This window comes from Lactuca virosa, chromosome 1 (assembly GCF_052849685.1).
Source record: "Lactuca virosa cultivar CGN04683 chromosome 1, Lactuca_virosa_CGN04683_v6, whole genome shotgun sequence".
Taxonomy (NCBI): Eukaryota; Viridiplantae; Streptophyta; class Magnoliopsida; order Asterales; family Asteraceae; genus Lactuca; species Lactuca virosa.
This window is the reverse complement of record NC_136426.1, coordinates 262,471,827-262,490,049: the sequence shown is the minus strand read 5'-3', so window position 1 is coordinate 262,490,049 and position 18,223 is coordinate 262,471,827. Positions and strand designations below refer to the sequence as shown.

Sequence of the window (18,223 nt, the reverse complement as noted above, 5' to 3'; positions counted from 1 at the left end):
AAACGGACAACGAAAAAGGGGGGTGCAACACGAGGACTTCCCAGGGGGTCACCCATCCTAGTACTACTCTCACCCAAGCACGCTTAACTGCGGAGTTCTGATGGGATCCGGTGCATTAGTGCTGGTATGATCGCACCCGAAATACTATCCATGCTTATTGCTTGTATGTCTTAAAAGACGCAGAACCTCCTTTGTTTTCGTACGCGAGGCGTGGGACCCACGTGACCGATCAGCTCCGTTCCAAAAATACGAAGACCATCAACCATGAAGCGGAGGCCAGCCGAGCATAGAAATAGCAAGAAAGAAAAAAAAAACAAAAAAAAACCGCACGTAAAATCTAAAAAAACGCAAACGGACAACGAAAAAGGGGGGTGCAACACGAGGACTTCCCATGGGGTCACCCATCCTAGTACTACTCTCACCCAAGCACGCTTAACTGCGGAGTTCTGATGGGATCCGGTGCATTAGTGCTGGTATGATCGCACCCGAAATACTGTCCATGCTTGTTGCTTGTATGTCTTAAAAGACACAGAACCTCCTTTGTTTTCGTACGCGAGGCGTGGGACCCACGTGACCGATCGGCTCCGTTCCAAAAATACGAAGACCATGAACCATGAAACGGAGGCCACCCGAGCATAGAAATAGCAAGAAAAAAAAAACAAAAAAAAACCGCACGTAAAATCTAAAAAAACGCAAACGGACAACGAAAAAACGGGGGTGCAACACGAGGACTTCCCAGGGGGTCACCCATCCTAGTACTACTCTCGCCCAAGCACGCTTAACTGCGGAGTTCTGATGGGATCCGGTGCATTAGTGCTGGTATGATCGCACCCGAAATACTATCCATGCTTATTGCTTTTATGTCTTAAAAGACGCAGAACCTCCTTTGTTTTCGTACGCGAGGCGTGGAACCCACGTGACCGATCGGCTCCGTTCCAAAAATACGAAAACCATCAACCATGAAGCGGAGGCCACCCGAGCATAGAAATAGCAAGAAAGAAAAAAAACAAAAAAAACCGCACGTAAAATCTAAAAAAACGCAAACGGACAACGAAAAAGGGGGGTGCAACACGAGGACTTCCCATGGGGTCACCCATCCTAGTACTACTCCCGCCCAAGCACGCTTAACTGCGGAGTTCTGATGGGATCCGGTGCATTAGTGCTGGCATGATCGCACCCGAAATACTGTCCATGCTTATTGCTTGTATGTCTTAAAAGACACAGAACCTCCTTTGTTTTCGTACGCGAGGCGTGGGACCCACGTGACCGATCGGCTCCGTTCCAAAAATACGAAGACCATGAACCATGAAACGGAGGCCACCCGAGCATAGAATTAGCAAGAAAAAAAAAACAAAAAAAACCGCACGTAAAATCTAAAAAAACGCAAACGGACAACGAAAAAGGGGGGTGCAACACGAGGACTTCCCAGGGGGTCACCCATCCTAGTACTACTCTCACCCAAGCACGCTTAACTGCGGAGTTCTGATGGGATCCGGTGCATTAGTGCTGGTATGATCGCACCCGAAATACTATCCATGCTTATTGCTTTTATGTCTTAAAAGACGCAGAACCTCCTTTGTTTTCGTACGCGAGGCGTGGGACCCACGTAACCGATCGGCTCCGTTCCAAAAATACGAAAACCATCAACCATGAAGCGGTGGCCACCCGAGCATAGAAATAGCAAGAAAGAAAACAAATAAAAACCGCACGTAAAATCTTAAAAAACGCAAACAGGCAACGAAAGAGGGGGGTGCAACACGAGGACTTCCCAGGGGTCACCCATCCTAGTACTACTCTCGCCCAAGCACGCTTAACTGCGGAGTTCTGATGGGATCCGGTGCATTAGTGCTGGTATGATCGCACCCGAAATACTATCCATGCTTATTGCTTTTATGTCTTAAAAGACGCAGAACCTCCTTTGTTTTTGTACGCGAGGCGTGGGACCCACGTGACCGATCGGCTCCGTTCCAAAAATACGAAAACCATCAACCATGAAGCGGTGGCCACCCGAGCATAGAAATAGCAAGAGAGAAAACAAAAAAACCGCACGTAAAATCTAAAAAAACGCAAACGGGCAACGAAAAAGGGGGGGGTGGTGCAACACCAGGACTTCCCAGGGGGTCACCCATCCTACTACTACTCCCGCCCAAGCACGCTTAACTGCGGAGTTCTGATGGGATCCAGTGCATTAGTGCTGGTATGATCGCACCCGAAATACTATCCATGCTTATTGCTTTTATGTCTTAAAAGACGCAGAACCTCCTTTGTTTTCGTACGCGAGGCGTGGGACCCACGTGACCGATCGGCTCCGTTCCAAAAATACGAAAACCATCAACCATGAAGCGGAGGCCACCCGAGCATAGAAATAGCAAGAAAGAAAAAAAAACCGCACGTAAAATCTAAAAAAACGCAAACGGACAACGAAAAAGGGGGGTGCAACACGAGGACTTCCCAAGGGGTCACCCATCCTAGTACTACTCTCGCCCAAGCACGCTTAACTGCGGAGTTCTGATGGGATCCGGTGCATTAGTGCTGGTATGATCGCACCCGAAATACTATCCATGCTTATTGCTTTTATGTCTTAAAAGACGCAGAACCTCCTTTGTTTTCGTACGCGAGGCGTGGGACCCACGTGACCGATCGTCTCCGTTCCAAAAATACAAAAACCATCAACCATGAAGCGGAGGCCACCCGAGCATAGAAATAGCAAGAAAGAAAAAAAAACAAAAAAAAACCGCACGTAAAATCTAAAAAAACGCAAACGGACAACGAAAAAGGGGGGTGCAACACGAGGACTTCCCAGGGGGTCACCCATCCTAGTACTACTCCCGCCCAAGCACGCTTAACTGCGGAGTTCTGATGGGATCCGGTGCATTAGTGCTGGTATGATCGCACCCGAAATACTATCCATGCTTATTGCTTTTATGTCTTAAAAGACGCAGAACCTCCTTTGTTTTCGTACGCGAGGCGTGGGACCCACGTGACCGATCGGCTCCGTTCCAAAAATACGAAAACCATCAACCATGAAGCGGAGGCCACCCGAGCATAGAAATAGCAAGAAAGAAAAAAAAACCGCACGTAAAATCTAAAAAAACGCAAACGGACAACGAAAAAGGGGGGTGCAACACGAGGACTTCCCAAGGGGTCACCCATCCTAGTACTACTCTCGCCCAAGCACGCTTAACTGCGGAGTTCTGATGGGATCCGGTGCATTAGTGCTGGTATGATCGCACCCGAAATACTATCCATGCTTATTGCTTTTATGTCTTAAAAGACGCAGAACCTCCTTTGTTTTCGTACGCGAGGCGTGGGACCCACGTGACCGATCGGCTCCGTTCCAAAAATACAAAAACCATCAACCATGAAGCGGAGGCCACCCGAGCATAGAAATAGCAAGAAAGAAAAAAAAAACAAAAAAAAACCGCACGTAAAATCTAAAAAAACGCAAACGGACAACGAAAAAGGGGGGTGCAACACGAGGACTTCCCAGGGGGTCACCCATCCTAGTACTACTCTCGCCCAAGCACGCTTAACTGCGGAGTTCTGATGGGATCCGGTGCATTAGTGCTGGTATGATCGCACCCGAAATACTATCCATGCTTATTGCTTTTATGTCTTAAAAGACGCAGAACCTCCTTTGTTTTCGTACGCGAGGCGTGGGACCCACGTGACCGATCGGCTCCGTTCCAAAAATACGAAAACCATCAACCATGAAGCGGAGGCCACCCGAGCATAGAAATAGCAAGAAAGAAAAAAAAACAAAAAAAAACCGCACGTAAAATCTAAAAAAACGCAAACGGACAACGAAAAAGGGAGGTGCAACACGAGGACTTCCCAGGGGGTCACCCATCCTAGTACTACTCTCGCCCAAGCACGCTTAACTGCGGAGTTCTGATGGGATCCGGTGCATTAGTGCTGGTATGATCGCACCCGAAATACTATCCATGCTTATTGCTTGTATGTCTTAAAAGACGCAGAACCTCCTTTGTTTTCGTACGCGAGGCGTGGGACCCACGTGACCGATCAGCTCCGTTCCAAAAATACGAAGACCATCAACCATGAAGCGGAGGCCACCCGAGCATAGAAATAGCAAGAAAGAAAAAAAAACAAAAAAAAAACCGCACGTAAAATCTAAAAAAACGCAAACGGACAACGAAAAAGGGGGGTGCAACACGAGGACTTCCCATGGGTCACCCATCCTAGTACTACTCTCGCCCAAGCACGCTTAACTGCGGAGTTCTGATGGGATCCGGTGCATTAGTGCTGGTATGATCGCACCCGAAATACTGTCCATGCTTATTGCTTGTATGTCTTAAAAGACACAGAACCTCCTTTGTTTTCGTACGCGAGGCGTAGGACCCACGTGACCGATCGGCTCCGTTCCAAAAATACGAAGACCATGAACCATGAAACGGAGGCCACCCGAGCATAGAAATAGCAAGAAAAAAAAACAAAAAAAAAACCGCACGTAAAATCTAAAAAAACGCAAACGGACAACGAAAAAGGGGGGTGCAACACGAGGACTTCCCAGGGGGTTACCCATCCTAGTACTACTCTTGCCCAAGCACGCTTAACTGCGAAGTTCTGATGGGATCCGGTACATTAGTGCTGGTATGATCGCACCCGAAATACTATCCATGCTTATTGCTTGTATGTCTTAAAAGACGCAGAACCTCCTTTGTTTTCGTACGCGAGGCGTGGAACCTACGTGACCGATCGGCTCCGTTCCAAAAATACGAAAACCATCAACCATGAAGCGGAGGCCACCCGAGCATAGAAATAGCAAGAAAGAAAAAAACAAAAAAAACCGCACGTAAAATCTAAAAAAACGCAAACGGACAACGAAAAAGGGGGGTGCAACACGAGGACTTCCCAGGGGGTCACCTATCCTAGTACTACTCTCGCCCAAGCACGCTTAACTGCGGAGTTCTGATGGGATCCGGTGCATTAGTGCTGGTATGATCGCACCCGAAATACTATCCATGCTTATTGCTTGTATGTCTTAAAAGACGCAGAACCTCCTTTGTTTTCGTACGCGAGGCGTGGAACCCACGTGACCGATCGGCTCCGTTCCAAAAATTCGAAAACCATCAACCATGAAGCGGAGGCCACCCGAGCATAGAAATAGCAAGAAAGAAAAAAAACAAAAAAAAAACCGCACGTAAAATCTAAAAAATCGCAAACGGACAACGAAAAAGGGGTGTGCAACACGAGGACTTCCCAGGGGGTCACCCATCCTAGTACTACTCTCGCCCAAGCACGCTTAACTGCGGAGTTCTGATGGGATCCGGTGCATTAGTGCTGGTATGATCGCACCCGAAATACTATCCATGCTTATTGCTTTTATGTCTTAAAAGACGCAGAACCTCCTTTGTTTTCGTACGCGAGGCGTGGGACCCACGTGACCGATCGGCTCCGTTCCAAAAATACGAAAACCATCAACCATGAAGCGGTGGCCACCCGAGCATAGAAATAGCAAGAAAGAAAACAAAAAAAAACCGCACGTAAAATCTTAAAAAACGCAAACAGGCAACGAAAAAGGGGGGGTGCAACACGAGGACTTCCCAGGGGGTCACCCATCCTAGTACTACTCTCGCCCAAGCACGCTTAACTGCGGAGTTCTGATTGGATCCGGTGCATTAGTGCTGGTATGATAGCACCCGAAATACTATCCATGTTTATTGCTTTTATGTCTTAAAAGACGCAGAACCTCCTTTCTTTTCGTACGCGAGGCGTGGGACCCACGTGACCGATCGTCTCCGTTCCAAAAATACGAAAACCATCAACCATGAAGCGGAGGCCACCCGAGCATAGAAATAGCAAGAAAGAAAAAAAAACCGCACGTAAAATCTTAAAAAACGCAAACGGACAACGAAAAAGGGGGTGCAACACGAGGACTTCCTAGGGCGTCACCCATCCTAGTACTACTCTCGCCCAAGCACGCTTAACTGCGGAGTTCTGATGGGATCCGGTGCATTAGTGCTGGTATGATCGCACCCGAAATACTATCCATGCTTATTGCTTGTATGTCTTAAAAGACGCAGAACCTCCTTTGTTTTCGTACGCGAGGCGTGGGACCCACGTGACCGATCGGCTCCGTTCCAAAAATACGAAGACCATGAACAATGAAACGAAGGCCACCCGAGCATAGAAATAGCAAGAAAAAAAAAAACAAAAAAAAAACGCACGTAAAATTTAAAAAAACGCAAACGGACAACGAAAAAGGGGGGTGCAACACGAGGACTTCCCAGGGGGTCACCCATCCTAGTACTACTCTCACCCAAGCACGCTTAACTGCGGAGTTCTGATGGGATCCGGTGCATTAGTGCTGGTATGATCGCACCCGAAATACTATCCATGCTTATTGCTTGTATGTCTTAAAAGACGCAGAACCTCCTTTGTTTTCGTACGCGAGGCGTGGGACCCACGTGACCGATGAGCTCCGTTCCAAAAATACGAAGACCATCAACCATGAAGCGGAGGCCAGCCGAGCATAGAAATAGCAAGAAAGAAAAAAAAAACAAAAAAAAAACCGCACGTAAAATCTAAAAAAACGCAAACGGACAACGAAAAAGGGGGGTGCAACACGAGGACTTCCCATGGGGTCACCCATCCTAGTACTACTCTCACCCAAGCACGCTTAACTGCGGAGTTCTGATGGGATCCGGTGCATTAGTGCTGGTATGATCGCACCCGAAATACTGTCCATGTTTGTTGCTTGTATGTCTTAAAAGACACAGAACCTCCTTTGTTTTCGTACGCGAGGCGTGGGACCCACGTGACCGATCGGCTCCGTTCCAAAAATACGAAGACCATGAACCATGAAACGGAGGCCACCCGAGCATAGAAATAGCAAGAAAAAAAAAACAAAAAAAAACCGCACGTAAAATCTAAAAAAACGCAAACGGACAACGAAAAAACGGGGGTGCAACACGAGGACTTCCCAGGGGGTCACCCATCCTAGTACTACTCTCGCCCAAACACGCTTAACTGCGGAGTTCTGATGGAATCCGGTGCATTAGTGCTGGTATGATCGCACCCGAAATACTATCCATGCTTATTGCTTTTATGTCTTAAAAGACGCAGAACCCCCTTTGTTTTCGTACGCGAGGCGTGGAACCCACGTGACCGATCGGCTCCGTTCCAAAAATACGAAAACCATCAACCATGAAGCGGAGGCCACCCGAGCATAGAAATAGCAAGAAAGAAAAAAAACAAAAAAAACCGCACGTAAAATCTAAAAAAACGCAAACGGACAACGAAAAAGGGGGGTGCAACACGAGGACTTCCCAGGGGGTCACCCATCCTAGTACTACTCTCGCCCAAGCACGCTTAACTGCGGAGTTCTGATGGGATCCGGTGCATTAGTGCTGGTATGATCGCACCCGAAATACTATCCATGCTTATTGCTTTTATGTCTTAAAAGACGCAGAACCTCCTTTGTTTTCGTACGCGAGGCGTGGGACCCACGTAACCGATCGGCTCCGTTCCAAAAATACGAAAACCATCAACCATGAAGCGGTGGCCACCCGAGCATAGAAATAGCAAGAAAGAAAACAAAAAAAAAACCGCACGTAAAATCTTAAAAAACGCAAACAGGCAACGAAAGAGGGGGGGTGCAACACGAGGACTTCCCAGGGGTCACCCATCCTAGTACTACTCTCGCCCAAGCACGCTTAACTGCGGAGTTCTGATGGGATCCGGTGCATTAGTGCTGGTATGATCGCACCCGAAATACTATCCATGCTTATTGCTTTTATGTCTTAAAAGACGCAGAACCTCCTTTGTTTTCGTACGCGAGGCGTGGGACCCACGTGACCGATCGGCTCCGTTCCAAAAATACGAAAACCATCAACCATGAAGCGGTGGCCACCCTAGCATAGAAATAGCAAGAGAGAAAACAAAAAAAACCGCACGTAAAATCTAAAAAAACGCAAACGGGCAACGAAAAAGGGGGGGGTGCAACACGAGGACTTCCCAGGGGGTCACCCATCCTAGTACTACTCCCGCCTAAGCACGCTTAACTGCGGAGTTCTGATGGAATCCGGTGCATTAGTGCTGGTATGATCACACCCGAAATACTATCCATGCTTATTGCTTTTATGTCTTAAAAGACGCAGAACCTCCTTTGTTTTCGTACGCGAGGCGTGGGACCCACGTGACCGATCGGCTCCGTTCCAAAAATACGAAAACCATCAACCATGAAGCGGAGGCCACCCGAGCATAGAAATAGCAAGAAAGAAAAAAAAACCGCACGTAAAATCTAAAAAAACGCAAACGGACAACGAAAAAGGGGGGTGCAACACGAGGACTTCCCAGGGGGTCACCCATCCTAGTACTACTCTCGCCCAAGCACGCTTAACTGCGGAGTTCTGATGGGATCCGGTGCATTAGTGCTGGTATGATCGCACCCGAAATACTATCCATGCTTATTGCTTTTATGTCTTAAAAGACGCAGAACCTCCTTTGTTTTCGTACGCGAGGCGTGGGACCCACGTGACCGATCGGCTCCGTTCCAAAAATACGAAAACCATCAACCATGAAGCGGAGGCCACCCGAGCATAGAAATAGCAAGAAAGAAAAAAAAAACAAAAAAAAACCGAACGTAAAATCTAAAAAAACGCAAACGGACAACGAAAAAGAGGGGTGCAACACGAGGACTTCCCAGGGGGTCACCCATCCTAGTACTACTCTCGCCCAAGCACGCTTAACTGCGGAGTTCTGATGGGATCCGGTGCATTAGTGCTGGTATGATCGCACCCGAAATACTATCCATGCTTATTGCTTTTATGTCTTAAAAGACGCAAAACCTCCTTTGTTTTCGTACGCGAGGCGTGGAACCCACGTGACCGATCGGCTCCGTTCCAAAAATACGAAAACCATCAACCATGAAGCGGAGGCCACCCGAGCATAGAAATAGCAAGAAAGAAAAAAAACAAAAAAAACCGCACGTAAAATCTAAAAAAACGCAAACGGACAACGAAAAAGGGGGATGCAACACGAGGACTTCCCAGGGGGTCACCTATCCTAGTACTACTCTCGCCCAAGCACGCTTAACTGCGGAGTTCTGATGGGATCCGGTGCATTAGTGCTGGTATGATCGCACCCGAAATACTATCCATGCTTATTGCTTGTATGTCTTAAAAGACGCAGAACCTCCTTTGTTTTCGTACGCGAGGCGTGGGACCCACGTGACCGATCGGCTCCGTTCCAAAAATACGAAGACCATGAACCATGAAGCGCAGGCCACCCGAGCATAGAAATAGCAAGTAAGAAAAAAAAACAAAAAAAAAACCGCACGTAAAATCTGAAAAAACGCAAACGGACAACGAAAAAGGGGGGTGCAACACGAGGACTTCCCATGGGGTCACCCATCCTAGTACTACTCCCGCACAAGCACGCTTAACTGCGGAGTTCTGATGGGATCTGGTGCATTAGTGCTGGTATGATCGCACCCGAAATACTGTCCATGCTTATTGCTTGTATGTCTTAAAAGACGCAGAACCTCCTTTGTTTTCGTACGCGAGGCGTGGGACCCACGTGACCGATCGGCTCCGTTCCAAAAATACGAAGACCATGAACCATGAAGCGCAGGCCACCCGAGCATAGAAATAGCAAGAAAGAAAAAAAAACAAAAAAAAAACCGCACGTAAAATCTAAAAAAACGCAAACGGACAACGAAAAAGGGGGGTGCAACACGAGGACTTCCCATGGGGTCACCCATCCTAGTACTACTCCCGCCCAAGCACGCTTAACTGCGGAGTTCTGATGGGATCTGGTGCATTAGTGCTGGTATGATCGCACCCGAAATACTGTCCATGCTTATTGCTTGTATGTCTTAAAAGACACAGAACCTCCTTTGTTTTCGTACGCGAGGCGTGGGACCCACGTGACCGATCGGCTCCGTTCCAAAAATACGAAGACCATGAACCATGAAACGGAGGCCACCCGAGCATAGAAATAGCAAGAAAAAAAAAACAAAAAAAAACCGCACGTAAAATCTAAAAAAACGCAAACGGACAACGAAAAAGGGGGGTGCAACACGAGGACTTCCCAGGGGGTCACCCATCCTAGTACTACTACTCTCGCCCAAGCACGCTTAACTGCGGAGTTCTGATGGGATCCGGTGCATTAATGCTGGTATGATCGCACCCGAAATACTATCCATGCTTATTGCTTGTATGTCTTAAAAGACGCAGAACCTCCTTTGTTTTCGTACGCGAGGCGTGGAACCCACGTGACCGATCGGCTCCGTTCCAAAAATACGAAAACCATCAACCATGAAGCGGAGGCCACCCGAGCATAAAAATAGCAAGAAAGAAAAAAAAACAAAAAAAAACCGCACGTAAAATCTAAAAAAACGCAAACGGACAACGAAAAAGGGGGGTGCAACACGAGGACTTCCCAGGGGGTCACCTATCCTAGTACTACTCTCGCCCAAGCACGCTTAACTGCGGAGTTCTGATGGGATCCGGTGCATTAGTGCTGGTATGATCGCACCCGAAATACAATCCATGCTTATTGCTTGTATGTCTTAAAAGACGCAGAACCTCCTTTGTTTTCGTACGCGAGGCGTGGGACCCACGTGACCGATCGGCTCCGTTCCAAAAATACGAAGACCGTGAACCATGAAGCGCAGGCCACCCGAGCATAGAAATAGCAAGAAAGAAAAAAAAACAAAAAAAAAACCGCACGTAAAATCTAAAAAAACGCAAACGGACAACGAAAAAGGGGGGTGCAACACGAGGACTTCCCATGGGTCACCCATCCTAGTACTACTCTCGCCCAAGCACGCTTAACTGCGGAGTTCTGATGGGATCCGGTGCATTAGTGCTGGTATGATCGCACCCGAAATACTGTCCATGCTTATTGCTTGTATGTCTTAAAAGACACAGAACCTCCTTTGTTTTCGTACGCGAGGCGTGGGACCCACGTGACCGATCGGCTCCGTTCCAAAAATACGAAGACCATGAACCATGAAACGGAGGCCACCCGAGCATAGAAATAGCAAGAAAAAAAAAACAAAAAAAAACCGCACGTAAAATCTAAAAAAACGCAAACGGACAACGAAAAAGGGGGGTGCAACACGAGGACTTCCCAGGGGGTCACCCATCCTAGTACTACTCTTGCCCAAGCACGCTTAACTGCGAAGTTCTGATGGGATCCGGTGCATTAGTGCTGGTATGATCGCACCCGAAATACTATCCATGCTTATTGCTTGTATGTCTTAAAAGACGCAGAACCTCCTTTGTTTTCGTACGCGAGGCGTGGAACCCACGTGACCGATCGGCTCCGTTCCAAAAATACGAAAACCATCAACCATGAAGCGGAGGCCACCCGAGCATAGAAATAGCAAGAAAGAAAAAAAAACAAAAAAAACCGCACGTAAAATCTAAAAAAACGCAAACGGACAACGAAAAAGGGGGATGCAACACGAGGACTTCCCAGGGGGTCACCTATCCTAGTACTACTCTCGCCCAAGCACGCTTAACTGCGGAGTTCTGATGGGATCCGGTGCATTAGTGCTGGTATGATCGCACCCGAAATACTATCCATGCTTATTGCTTGTATGTCTTAAAAGACGCAGAACCTCCTTTGTTTTCGTACGCGAGGCGTGGGACCCACGTGACCGATCGGCTCCGTTCCAAAAATACGAAGACCATGAACCATGAAACGGAGGCCACCCGAGCATAGAAATAGCAAGAAAAAAAAAACAAAAAAAAACCGCACGTAAAATCTAAAAAAACGCAAACGGACAACGAAAAAGGGGGGTGCAACACGAGGACTTCCCAGGGGGTCACCCATCCTAGTACTACTCTTGCCCAAGCACGCTTAACTGCGAAGTTCTGATGGGATCCGGTGCATTAGTGCTGGTATGATCGCACCCGAAATACTATCCATGCTTATTGCTTGTATGTCTTAAAAGACGCAGAACCTCCTTTGTTTTCGTACGCGAGGCGTGGAACCCACGTGACCGATCGGCTCCGTTCCAAAAATACGAAGACCATGAACCATGAAGCGCAGGCCACCCGAGCATAGAAATAGCAAGAAAGAAAAAAAAACAAAAAAAAAACCGCACGTAAAATCTAAAAAAACGCAAACGGACAACGAAAAAGGGGGGTGCAACACGAGGACTTCCCATGGGGTCACCCATCCTAGTACTACTCCCGCCCAAGCACGCTTAACTGCGGAGTTCTGATGGGATCTGGTGCATTAGTGCTGGTATGATCGCACCCGAAATACTGTCCATGCTTATTGCTTGTATGTCTTAAAAGACACAGAACCTCCTTTGTTTTCGTACGCGAGGCGTGGGACCCACGTGACCGATCGGCTCCGTTCCAAAAATACGAAGACCATGAACCATGAAACGGAGGCCACCCGAGCATAGAAATAGCAAGAAAAAAAAAACAAAAAAAAACCGCACGTAAAATCTAAAAAAACGCAAACGGACAACGAAAAAGGGGGGTGCAACACGAGGACTTCCCAGGGGGTCACCCATCCTAGTACTACTCTCGCCCAAGCACGCTTAACTGCGGAGTTCTGATGGGATCCGGTGCATTAATGCTGGTATGATCGCACCCGAAATACTATCCATGCTTATTGCTTGTATGTCTTAAAAGACGCAGAACCTCCTTTGTTTTCGTACGCGAGGCGTGGAACCCACGTGACCGATCGGCTCCGTTCCAAAAATACGAAAACCATCAACCATGAAGCGGAGGCCACCCGAGCATAAAAATAGCAAGAAAGAAAAAAAAACAAAAAAAAACCGCACGTAAAATCTAAAAAAACGCAAACGGACAACGAAAAAGGGGGGTGCAACACGAGGACTTCCCAGGGGGTCACCTATCCTAGTACTACTCTCGCCCAAGCACGCTTAACTGCGGAGTTCTGATGGGATCCGGTGCATTAGTGCTGGTATGATCGCACCCGAAATACAATCCATGCTTATTGCTTGTATGTCTTAAAAGACGCAGAACCTCCTTTGTTTTCGTACGCGAGGCGTGGGACCCACGTGACCGATCGGCTCCGTTCCAAAAATACGAAGACCGTGAACCATGAAGCGCAGGCCACCCGAGCATAGAAATAGCAAGAAAGAAAAAAAAACAAAAAAAAAACCGCACGTAAAATCTAAAAAAACGCAAACGGACAACGAAAAAGGGGGGTGCAACACGAGGACTTCCCATGGGTCACCCATCCTAGTACTACTCTCGCCCAAGCACGCTTAACTGCGGAGTTCTGATGGGATCCGGTGCATTAGTGCTGGTATGATCGCACCCGAAATACTGTCCATGCTTATTGCTTGTATGTCTTAAAAGACACAGAACCTCCTTTGTTTTCGTACGCGAGGCGTGGGACCCACGTGACCGATCGGCTCCGTTCCAAAAATACGAAGACCATGAACCATGAAACGGAGGCCACCCGAGCATAGAAATAGCAAGAAAAAAAAAACAAAAAAAAACCGCACGTAAAATCTAAAAAAACGCAAACGGACAACGAAAAAGGGGGGTGCAACACGAGGACTTCCCAGGGGGTCACCCATCCTAGTACTACTCTTGCCCAAGCACGCTTAACTGCGAAGTTCTGATGGGATCCGGTGCATTAGTGCTGGTATGATCGCACCCGAAATACTATCCATGCTTATTGCTTGTATGTCTTAAAAGACGCAGAACCTCCTTTGTTTTCGTACGCGAGGCGTGGAACCCACGTGACCGATCGGCTCCGTTCCAAAAATACGAAAACCATCAACCATGAAGCGGAGGCCACCCGAGCATAGAAATAGCAAGAAAGAAAAAAAAACAAAAAAAACCGCACGTAAAATCTAAAAAAACGCAAACGGACAACGAAAAAGGGGGATGCAACACGAGGACTTCCCAGGGGGTCACCTATCCTAGTACTACTCTCGCCCAAGCACGCTTAACTGCGGAGTTCTGATGGGATCCGGTGCATTAGTGCTGGTATGATCGCACCCGAAATACTATCCATGCTTATTGCTTGTATGTCTTAAAAGACGCAGAACCTCCTTTGTTTTCGTACGCGAGGCGTGGGACCCACGTGACCGATCGGCTCCGTTCCAAAAATACGAAGACCACGAACCATGAAGCGCAGGCCACCCGAGCATAGAAATAGCAAGAAAGAAAAAAAAACAAAAAAAAAACCGCACGTAAAATCTAAAAAAACGCAAACGGACAACGAAAAAGGGGGGTGCAACACGAGGACTTCCCATGGGGTCACCCATCCTAGTACTACTCCCGCCCAAGCACGCTTAACTGCGGAGTTCTGATGGGATCTGGTGCATTAGTGCTGGTATGATCGCACCCGAAATACTGTCCATGCTTATTGCTTGTATGTCTTAAAAGACACAGAACCTCCTTTGTTTTCGTACGCGAGGCGTGGGACCCACGTGACCGATCGGCTCCGTTCCAAAAATACGAAGACCATGAACCATGAAACGGAGGCCACCCGAGCATAGAAATAGCAAGAAAAAAAAACAAAAAAAAATCGCACGTAAAATCTAAAAAAACGCAAACGGACAACGAAAAAGGGGGGTGCAACACGAGGACTTCCCAGGGGGTCACCCATCCTAGTACTACTCTCGCCCAAGCACGCTTAACTGCGGAGTTCTGATGGGATCCGGTGCATTAGTGCTGGTATGATCGCACCCGAAATACTATCCATGCTTATTGCTTGTATGTCTTAAAAGACGCAGAACCTCCTTTGTTTTCGTACGCGAGGCGTGGAACCCACGTGACCGATCGGCTCCGTTCCAAAAATACGAAAACCATCAACCATGAAGCGGAGGCCACCCGAGCATAAAAATAGCAAGAAAGAAAAAAAACAAAAAAAAACCGCACGTAAAATCTAAAAAAACGCAAACGGACAACGAAAAAGGGGGGTGCAACACGAGGACTTCCCAGGGGGTCACCTATCCTAGTACTACTCTCGCCCAAGCACGCTTAACTGCGGAGTTCTGATGGGATCCGGTGCATTAGTGCTGGTATGATCGCACCCGAAATAATATCCATGCTTATTGCTTGTATGTCTTAAAAGACGCAGAACCTCCTTTGTTTTCGTACGCGAGGCGTGGGACCCACGTGACCGATCGGCTCCGTTCCAAAAATACGAAGACCATGAACCATGAAGCGCAGGCCACCCGAGCATAGAAATAGCAAGAAAGAAAAAAAAACAAAAAAAAACCGCACGTAAAATCTAAAAAAACGCAAACGGACAACGAAAAAGGGGGGTGCAACACGAGGACTTCCCATGGGTCACCCATCCTAGTACTACTCTCGCCCAAGCACGCTTAACTGCGGAGTTCTGATGGGATCCGGTGCATTAGTGCTGGTATGATCGCACCCGAAATACTGTCCATGCTTATTGCTTGTATGTCTTAAAAGACACAGAACCTCCTTTGTTTTCGTACGCGAGGCGTGGGACCCACGTGACCGATCGGCTCCGTTCCAAAAATACGAAGACCATGAACCATGAAACGGAGGCCACCCGAGCATAGAAATAGCAAGAAAAAAAAACAAAAAAAAACCGCACGTAAAATCTAAAAAAACGCAAACGGACAAAGAAAAAGGGGGGTGCAACACGAGGACTTCCCAGGGGGTCACCCATCCTAGTACTACTCTTGCCCAAGCACGCTTAACTGCGATGTTCTGATGGGATCCGGTGCATTAGTGCTGGTATGATCGCACCCGAAATACTATCCATGCTTATTGCTTGTATGTCTTAGAAGACGCAGAACCTCCTTTGTTTTCGTACGCGAGGCGTGGAACCCACGTGACCGATCGGCTCCGTTCCAAAAATACGAAAACCATCAACCATGAAGCGGAGGCCACCCGAGCATAGAAATAGCAAGAAAGAAAAAAAACAAAAAAAACCGCACGTAAAATCTAAAAAAACGCAAACGGACAACGAAAAAGGGGGATGCAACACGAGGACTTCCCAGGGGGTCACCTATCCTAGTACTACTCTCGCCCAAGCACGCTTAACTGCGGAGTTCTGATGGGATCCGGTGCATTAGTGCTGGTATGATCGCACCCGAAATACTATCCATGCTTATTGCTTGTATGTCTTAAAAGACGCAGAACCTCCTTTGTTTTCGTACGCGAGGCGTGGGACCCACGTGACCGATCGGCTCCGTTCCAAAAATACGAAGACCATGAACCATGAAGCGCAGGCCACCCGAGCATAGAAATAGCAAGTAAGAAAAAAAAACAAAAAAAAAACCGCACGTAAAATCTGAAAAAACGCAAACGGACAACGAAAAAGGGGGGTGCAACACGAGGACTTCCCATGGGGTCACCCATCCTAGTACTACTCCCGCACAAGCACGCTTAACTGCGGAGTTCTGATGGGATCTGGTGCATTAGTGCTGGTATGATCGCACCCGAAATACTGTCCATGCTTATTGCTTGTATGTCTTAAAAGACGCAGAACCTCCTTTGTTTTCGTACGCGAGGCGTGGGACCCACGTGACCGATCGGCTCCGTTCCAAAAATACGAAGACCATGAACCATGAAGCGCAGGCCACCCGAGCATAGAAATAGCAAGAAAGAAAAAAAAACAAAAAAAAAACCGCACGTAAAATCTAAAAAAACGCAAACGGACAACGAAAAAGGGGGGTGCAACACGAGGACTTCCCATGGGGTCACCCATCCTAGTACTACTCCCGCCCAAGCACGCTTAACTGCGGAGTTCTGATGGGATCTGGTGCATTAGTGCTGGTATGATCGCACCCGAAATACTGTCCATGCTTATTGCTTGTATGTCTTAAAAGACACAGAACCTCCTTTGTTTTCGTACGCGAGGCGTGGGACCCACGTGACCGATCGGCTCCGTTCCAAAAATACGAAGACCATGAACCATGAAACGGAGGCCACCCGAGCATAGAAATAGCAAGAAAAAAAAAACAAAAAAAAACCGCACGTAAAATCTAAAAAAACGCAAACGGACAACGAAAAAGGGGGGTGCAACACGAGGACTTCCCAGGGGGTCACCCATCCTAGTACTACTCTCGCCCAAGCACGCTTAACTGCGGAGTTCTGATGGGATCCGGTGCATTAATGCTGGTATGATCGCACCCGAAATACTATCCATGCTTATTGCTTGTATGTCTTAAAAGACGCAGAACCTCCTTTGTTTTCGTACGCGAGGCGTGGAACCCACGTGACCGATCGGCTCCGTTCCAAAAATACGAAAACCATCAACCATGAAGCGGAGGCCACCCGAGCATAAAAATAGCAAGAAAGAAAAAAAAACACAAAAAAACCGCACGTAAAATCTAAAAAAACGCAAACGGACAACGAAAAAGGGGGGTGCAACACGAGGACTTCCCAGGGGGTCACCTATCCTAGTACTACTCTCGCCCAAGCACGCTTAACTGCGGAGTTCTGATGGGATCCGGTGCATTAGTGCTGGTATGATCGCACCCGAAATACAATCCATGCTTATTGCTTGTATGTCTTAAAAGACGCAGAACCTCCTTTGTTTTCGTACGCGAGGCGTGGGACCCACGTGACCGATCGGCTCCGTTCCAAAAATACGAAGACCGTGAACCATGAAGCGCAGGCCACCCGAGCATAGAAATAGCAAGAAAGAAAAAAAAACAAAAAAAAAACCGCACGTAAAATCTAAAAAAACGCAAACGGACAACGAAAAAGGGGGGTGCAACACGAGGACTTCCCATGGGTCACCCATCCTAGTACTACTCTCGCCCAAGCACGCTTAACTGCGGAGTTCTGATGGGATCCGGTGCATTAGTGCTGGTATGATCGCACCCGAAATACTGTCCATGCTTATTGCTTGTATGTCTTAAAAGACACAGAACCTCCTTTGTTTTCGTACGCGAGGCGTGGGACCCACGTGACCGATCGGCTCCGTTCCAAAAATACGAAGACCATGAACCATGAAACGGAGGCCACCCGAGCATAGAAATAGCAAGAAAAAAAAAACAAAAAAAAACCGCACGTAAAATCTAAAAAAACGCAAACGGACAACGAAAAAGGGGGGTGCAACACGAGGACTTCCCAGGGGGTCACCCATCCTAGTACTACTCTTGCCCAAGCACGCTTAACTGCGAAGTTCTGATGGGATCCGGTGCATTAGTGCTGGTATGATCGCACCCGAAATACTATCCATGCTTATTGCTTGTATGTCTTAAAAGACGCAGAACCTCCTTTGTTTTCGTACGCGAGGCGTGGAACCCACGTGACCGATC

At 47.8% G+C, this 18,223-nt stretch overlaps 53 non-coding genes across 53 annotated transcripts; all 53 read right to left on the bottom strand.

Moving 5' to 3' along the window:
* Positions 1–19: 19 nt before the first annotated feature.
* On the bottom strand, positions 20–138 carry LOC145155773 (5S ribosomal RNA). Its single transcript, XR_013736202.1, has one exon. It is a non-coding gene; the product is annotated as a 5S ribosomal RNA (ribosomal RNA).
* A 230-nt stretch (positions 139–368) lies between these two features.
* Positions 369–487, bottom strand: LOC145137537 (5S ribosomal RNA). Its single transcript, XR_013721108.1, has one exon. It is a non-coding gene; the product is annotated as a 5S ribosomal RNA (ribosomal RNA).
* Positions 488–714: 227 nt separating this feature from the next.
* Positions 715–833, bottom strand: LOC145143770 (5S ribosomal RNA). The gene has a single exon (XR_013724800.1). It is a non-coding gene; the product is annotated as a 5S ribosomal RNA (ribosomal RNA).
* A 227-nt stretch (positions 834–1,060) lies between these two features.
* Positions 1,061–1,179, bottom strand: LOC145134110 (5S ribosomal RNA). The gene has a single exon (XR_013718919.1). It is a non-coding gene; the product is annotated as a 5S ribosomal RNA (ribosomal RNA).
* A 225-nt stretch (positions 1,180–1,404) lies between these two features.
* On the bottom strand, positions 1,405–1,523 carry LOC145155772 (5S ribosomal RNA). The gene has a single exon (XR_013736201.1). It is a non-coding gene; the product is annotated as a 5S ribosomal RNA (ribosomal RNA).
* A 224-nt stretch (positions 1,524–1,747) lies between these two features.
* On the bottom strand, positions 1,748–1,865 carry LOC145143279 (5S ribosomal RNA). The gene has a single exon (XR_013724327.1). It is a non-coding gene; the product is annotated as a 5S ribosomal RNA (ribosomal RNA).
* A 227-nt stretch (positions 1,866–2,092) lies between these two features.
* LOC145149676 (5S ribosomal RNA) lies at positions 2,093–2,211 on the bottom strand. The gene has a single exon (XR_013730527.1). It is a non-coding gene; the product is annotated as a 5S ribosomal RNA (ribosomal RNA).
* Positions 2,212–2,430: 219 nt separating this feature from the next.
* On the bottom strand, positions 2,431–2,549 carry LOC145153431 (5S ribosomal RNA). Its single transcript, XR_013733940.1, has one exon. It is a non-coding gene; the product is annotated as a 5S ribosomal RNA (ribosomal RNA).
* A 229-nt stretch (positions 2,550–2,778) lies between these two features.
* Positions 2,779–2,897, bottom strand: LOC145152583 (5S ribosomal RNA). The gene has a single exon (XR_013733114.1). It is a non-coding gene; the product is annotated as a 5S ribosomal RNA (ribosomal RNA).
* A 219-nt stretch (positions 2,898–3,116) lies between these two features.
* Positions 3,117–3,235, bottom strand: LOC145153430 (5S ribosomal RNA). The gene has a single exon (XR_013733939.1). It is a non-coding gene; the product is annotated as a 5S ribosomal RNA (ribosomal RNA).
* Positions 3,236–3,465: 230 nt separating this feature from the next.
* On the bottom strand, positions 3,466–3,584 carry LOC145143759 (5S ribosomal RNA). Its single transcript, XR_013724789.1, has one exon. It is a non-coding gene; the product is annotated as a 5S ribosomal RNA (ribosomal RNA).
* Positions 3,585–3,813: 229 nt separating this feature from the next.
* LOC145154459 (5S ribosomal RNA) lies at positions 3,814–3,932 on the bottom strand. Its single transcript, XR_013734931.1, has one exon. It is a non-coding gene; the product is annotated as a 5S ribosomal RNA (ribosomal RNA).
* A 230-nt stretch (positions 3,933–4,162) lies between these two features.
* On the bottom strand, positions 4,163–4,280 carry LOC145144619 (5S ribosomal RNA). The gene has a single exon (XR_013725629.1). It is a non-coding gene; the product is annotated as a 5S ribosomal RNA (ribosomal RNA).
* Positions 4,281–4,506: 226 nt separating this feature from the next.
* LOC145148562 (5S ribosomal RNA) lies at positions 4,507–4,625 on the bottom strand. Its single transcript, XR_013729441.1, has one exon. It is a non-coding gene; the product is annotated as a 5S ribosomal RNA (ribosomal RNA).
* Positions 4,626–4,851: 226 nt separating this feature from the next.
* On the bottom strand, positions 4,852–4,970 carry LOC145137842 (5S ribosomal RNA). Its single transcript, XR_013721250.1, has one exon. It is a non-coding gene; the product is annotated as a 5S ribosomal RNA (ribosomal RNA).
* Positions 4,971–5,199: 229 nt separating this feature from the next.
* LOC145155160 (5S ribosomal RNA) lies at positions 5,200–5,318 on the bottom strand. The gene has a single exon (XR_013735614.1). It is a non-coding gene; the product is annotated as a 5S ribosomal RNA (ribosomal RNA).
* Positions 5,319–5,543: 225 nt separating this feature from the next.
* On the bottom strand, positions 5,544–5,662 carry LOC145146805 (5S ribosomal RNA). The gene has a single exon (XR_013727732.1). It is a non-coding gene; the product is annotated as a 5S ribosomal RNA (ribosomal RNA).
* Positions 5,663–5,880: 218 nt separating this feature from the next.
* LOC145146852 (5S ribosomal RNA) lies at positions 5,881–5,999 on the bottom strand. The gene has a single exon (XR_013727776.1). It is a non-coding gene; the product is annotated as a 5S ribosomal RNA (ribosomal RNA).
* A 227-nt stretch (positions 6,000–6,226) lies between these two features.
* LOC145155771 (5S ribosomal RNA) lies at positions 6,227–6,345 on the bottom strand. Its single transcript, XR_013736200.1, has one exon. It is a non-coding gene; the product is annotated as a 5S ribosomal RNA (ribosomal RNA).
* Positions 6,346–6,576: 231 nt separating this feature from the next.
* On the bottom strand, positions 6,577–6,695 carry LOC145137530 (5S ribosomal RNA). Its single transcript, XR_013721103.1, has one exon. It is a non-coding gene; the product is annotated as a 5S ribosomal RNA (ribosomal RNA).
* A 227-nt stretch (positions 6,696–6,922) lies between these two features.
* LOC145144520 (5S ribosomal RNA) lies at positions 6,923–7,041 on the bottom strand. The gene has a single exon (XR_013725531.1). It is a non-coding gene; the product is annotated as a 5S ribosomal RNA (ribosomal RNA).
* Positions 7,042–7,268: 227 nt separating this feature from the next.
* Positions 7,269–7,387, bottom strand: LOC145143748 (5S ribosomal RNA). The gene has a single exon (XR_013724778.1). It is a non-coding gene; the product is annotated as a 5S ribosomal RNA (ribosomal RNA).
* A 226-nt stretch (positions 7,388–7,613) lies between these two features.
* On the bottom strand, positions 7,614–7,731 carry LOC145143268 (5S ribosomal RNA). The gene has a single exon (XR_013724316.1). It is a non-coding gene; the product is annotated as a 5S ribosomal RNA (ribosomal RNA).
* Positions 7,732–7,956: 225 nt separating this feature from the next.
* LOC145147537 (5S ribosomal RNA) lies at positions 7,957–8,075 on the bottom strand. The gene has a single exon (XR_013728436.1). It is a non-coding gene; the product is annotated as a 5S ribosomal RNA (ribosomal RNA).
* A 219-nt stretch (positions 8,076–8,294) lies between these two features.
* LOC145143736 (5S ribosomal RNA) lies at positions 8,295–8,413 on the bottom strand. Its single transcript, XR_013724766.1, has one exon. It is a non-coding gene; the product is annotated as a 5S ribosomal RNA (ribosomal RNA).
* A 230-nt stretch (positions 8,414–8,643) lies between these two features.
* LOC145143725 (5S ribosomal RNA) lies at positions 8,644–8,762 on the bottom strand. The gene has a single exon (XR_013724755.1). It is a non-coding gene; the product is annotated as a 5S ribosomal RNA (ribosomal RNA).
* A 227-nt stretch (positions 8,763–8,989) lies between these two features.
* Positions 8,990–9,108, bottom strand: LOC145144204 (5S ribosomal RNA). Its single transcript, XR_013725219.1, has one exon. It is a non-coding gene; the product is annotated as a 5S ribosomal RNA (ribosomal RNA).
* A 230-nt stretch (positions 9,109–9,338) lies between these two features.
* Positions 9,339–9,457, bottom strand: LOC145147924 (5S ribosomal RNA). Its single transcript, XR_013728824.1, has one exon. It is a non-coding gene; the product is annotated as a 5S ribosomal RNA (ribosomal RNA).
* Positions 9,458–9,687: 230 nt separating this feature from the next.
* LOC145138982 (5S ribosomal RNA) lies at positions 9,688–9,806 on the bottom strand. Its single transcript, XR_013721805.1, has one exon. It is a non-coding gene; the product is annotated as a 5S ribosomal RNA (ribosomal RNA).
* Positions 9,807–10,032: 226 nt separating this feature from the next.
* Positions 10,033–10,154, bottom strand: LOC145147265 (5S ribosomal RNA). Its single transcript, XR_013728172.1, has one exon. It is a non-coding gene; the product is annotated as a 5S ribosomal RNA (ribosomal RNA).
* Positions 10,155–10,383: 229 nt separating this feature from the next.
* Positions 10,384–10,502, bottom strand: LOC145137828 (5S ribosomal RNA). Its single transcript, XR_013721248.1, has one exon. It is a non-coding gene; the product is annotated as a 5S ribosomal RNA (ribosomal RNA).
* A 230-nt stretch (positions 10,503–10,732) lies between these two features.
* LOC145144618 (5S ribosomal RNA) lies at positions 10,733–10,850 on the bottom strand. The gene has a single exon (XR_013725628.1). It is a non-coding gene; the product is annotated as a 5S ribosomal RNA (ribosomal RNA).
* A 226-nt stretch (positions 10,851–11,076) lies between these two features.
* LOC145145841 (5S ribosomal RNA) lies at positions 11,077–11,195 on the bottom strand. Its single transcript, XR_013726796.1, has one exon. It is a non-coding gene; the product is annotated as a 5S ribosomal RNA (ribosomal RNA).
* A 228-nt stretch (positions 11,196–11,423) lies between these two features.
* LOC145144203 (5S ribosomal RNA) lies at positions 11,424–11,542 on the bottom strand. The gene has a single exon (XR_013725218.1). It is a non-coding gene; the product is annotated as a 5S ribosomal RNA (ribosomal RNA).
* Positions 11,543–11,768: 226 nt separating this feature from the next.
* On the bottom strand, positions 11,769–11,887 carry LOC145145840 (5S ribosomal RNA). The gene has a single exon (XR_013726795.1). It is a non-coding gene; the product is annotated as a 5S ribosomal RNA (ribosomal RNA).
* Positions 11,888–12,117: 230 nt separating this feature from the next.
* LOC145138976 (5S ribosomal RNA) lies at positions 12,118–12,236 on the bottom strand. Its single transcript, XR_013721804.1, has one exon. It is a non-coding gene; the product is annotated as a 5S ribosomal RNA (ribosomal RNA).
* Positions 12,237–12,462: 226 nt separating this feature from the next.
* Positions 12,463–12,581, bottom strand: LOC145154273 (5S ribosomal RNA). The gene has a single exon (XR_013734752.1). It is a non-coding gene; the product is annotated as a 5S ribosomal RNA (ribosomal RNA).
* Positions 12,582–12,810: 229 nt separating this feature from the next.
* On the bottom strand, positions 12,811–12,929 carry LOC145137821 (5S ribosomal RNA). Its single transcript, XR_013721247.1, has one exon. It is a non-coding gene; the product is annotated as a 5S ribosomal RNA (ribosomal RNA).
* Positions 12,930–13,159: 230 nt separating this feature from the next.
* LOC145144617 (5S ribosomal RNA) lies at positions 13,160–13,277 on the bottom strand. Its single transcript, XR_013725627.1, has one exon. It is a non-coding gene; the product is annotated as a 5S ribosomal RNA (ribosomal RNA).
* Positions 13,278–13,503: 226 nt separating this feature from the next.
* On the bottom strand, positions 13,504–13,622 carry LOC145145839 (5S ribosomal RNA). The gene has a single exon (XR_013726794.1). It is a non-coding gene; the product is annotated as a 5S ribosomal RNA (ribosomal RNA).
* A 228-nt stretch (positions 13,623–13,850) lies between these two features.
* Positions 13,851–13,969, bottom strand: LOC145144201 (5S ribosomal RNA). Its single transcript, XR_013725216.1, has one exon. It is a non-coding gene; the product is annotated as a 5S ribosomal RNA (ribosomal RNA).
* A 230-nt stretch (positions 13,970–14,199) lies between these two features.
* Positions 14,200–14,318, bottom strand: LOC145138973 (5S ribosomal RNA). The gene has a single exon (XR_013721803.1). It is a non-coding gene; the product is annotated as a 5S ribosomal RNA (ribosomal RNA).
* A 225-nt stretch (positions 14,319–14,543) lies between these two features.
* On the bottom strand, positions 14,544–14,662 carry LOC145143714 (5S ribosomal RNA). Its single transcript, XR_013724744.1, has one exon. It is a non-coding gene; the product is annotated as a 5S ribosomal RNA (ribosomal RNA).
* A 228-nt stretch (positions 14,663–14,890) lies between these two features.
* LOC145137815 (5S ribosomal RNA) lies at positions 14,891–15,009 on the bottom strand. The gene has a single exon (XR_013721241.1). It is a non-coding gene; the product is annotated as a 5S ribosomal RNA (ribosomal RNA).
* A 229-nt stretch (positions 15,010–15,238) lies between these two features.
* Positions 15,239–15,356, bottom strand: LOC145144616 (5S ribosomal RNA). Its single transcript, XR_013725626.1, has one exon. It is a non-coding gene; the product is annotated as a 5S ribosomal RNA (ribosomal RNA).
* A 225-nt stretch (positions 15,357–15,581) lies between these two features.
* Positions 15,582–15,700, bottom strand: LOC145149189 (5S ribosomal RNA). The gene has a single exon (XR_013730043.1). It is a non-coding gene; the product is annotated as a 5S ribosomal RNA (ribosomal RNA).
* Positions 15,701–15,927: 227 nt separating this feature from the next.
* Positions 15,928–16,046, bottom strand: LOC145144200 (5S ribosomal RNA). Its single transcript, XR_013725215.1, has one exon. It is a non-coding gene; the product is annotated as a 5S ribosomal RNA (ribosomal RNA).
* Positions 16,047–16,276: 230 nt separating this feature from the next.
* On the bottom strand, positions 16,277–16,395 carry LOC145147921 (5S ribosomal RNA). The gene has a single exon (XR_013728822.1). It is a non-coding gene; the product is annotated as a 5S ribosomal RNA (ribosomal RNA).
* A 230-nt stretch (positions 16,396–16,625) lies between these two features.
* LOC145138968 (5S ribosomal RNA) lies at positions 16,626–16,744 on the bottom strand. The gene has a single exon (XR_013721802.1). It is a non-coding gene; the product is annotated as a 5S ribosomal RNA (ribosomal RNA).
* Positions 16,745–16,970: 226 nt separating this feature from the next.
* LOC145154272 (5S ribosomal RNA) lies at positions 16,971–17,089 on the bottom strand. The gene has a single exon (XR_013734751.1). It is a non-coding gene; the product is annotated as a 5S ribosomal RNA (ribosomal RNA).
* Positions 17,090–17,318: 229 nt separating this feature from the next.
* On the bottom strand, positions 17,319–17,437 carry LOC145137809 (5S ribosomal RNA). The gene has a single exon (XR_013721238.1). It is a non-coding gene; the product is annotated as a 5S ribosomal RNA (ribosomal RNA).
* A 230-nt stretch (positions 17,438–17,667) lies between these two features.
* LOC145144615 (5S ribosomal RNA) lies at positions 17,668–17,785 on the bottom strand. The gene has a single exon (XR_013725625.1). It is a non-coding gene; the product is annotated as a 5S ribosomal RNA (ribosomal RNA).
* Positions 17,786–18,011: 226 nt separating this feature from the next.
* On the bottom strand, positions 18,012–18,130 carry LOC145145838 (5S ribosomal RNA). The gene has a single exon (XR_013726793.1). It is a non-coding gene; the product is annotated as a 5S ribosomal RNA (ribosomal RNA).
* Positions 18,131–18,223: the final 93 nt, after the last annotated feature.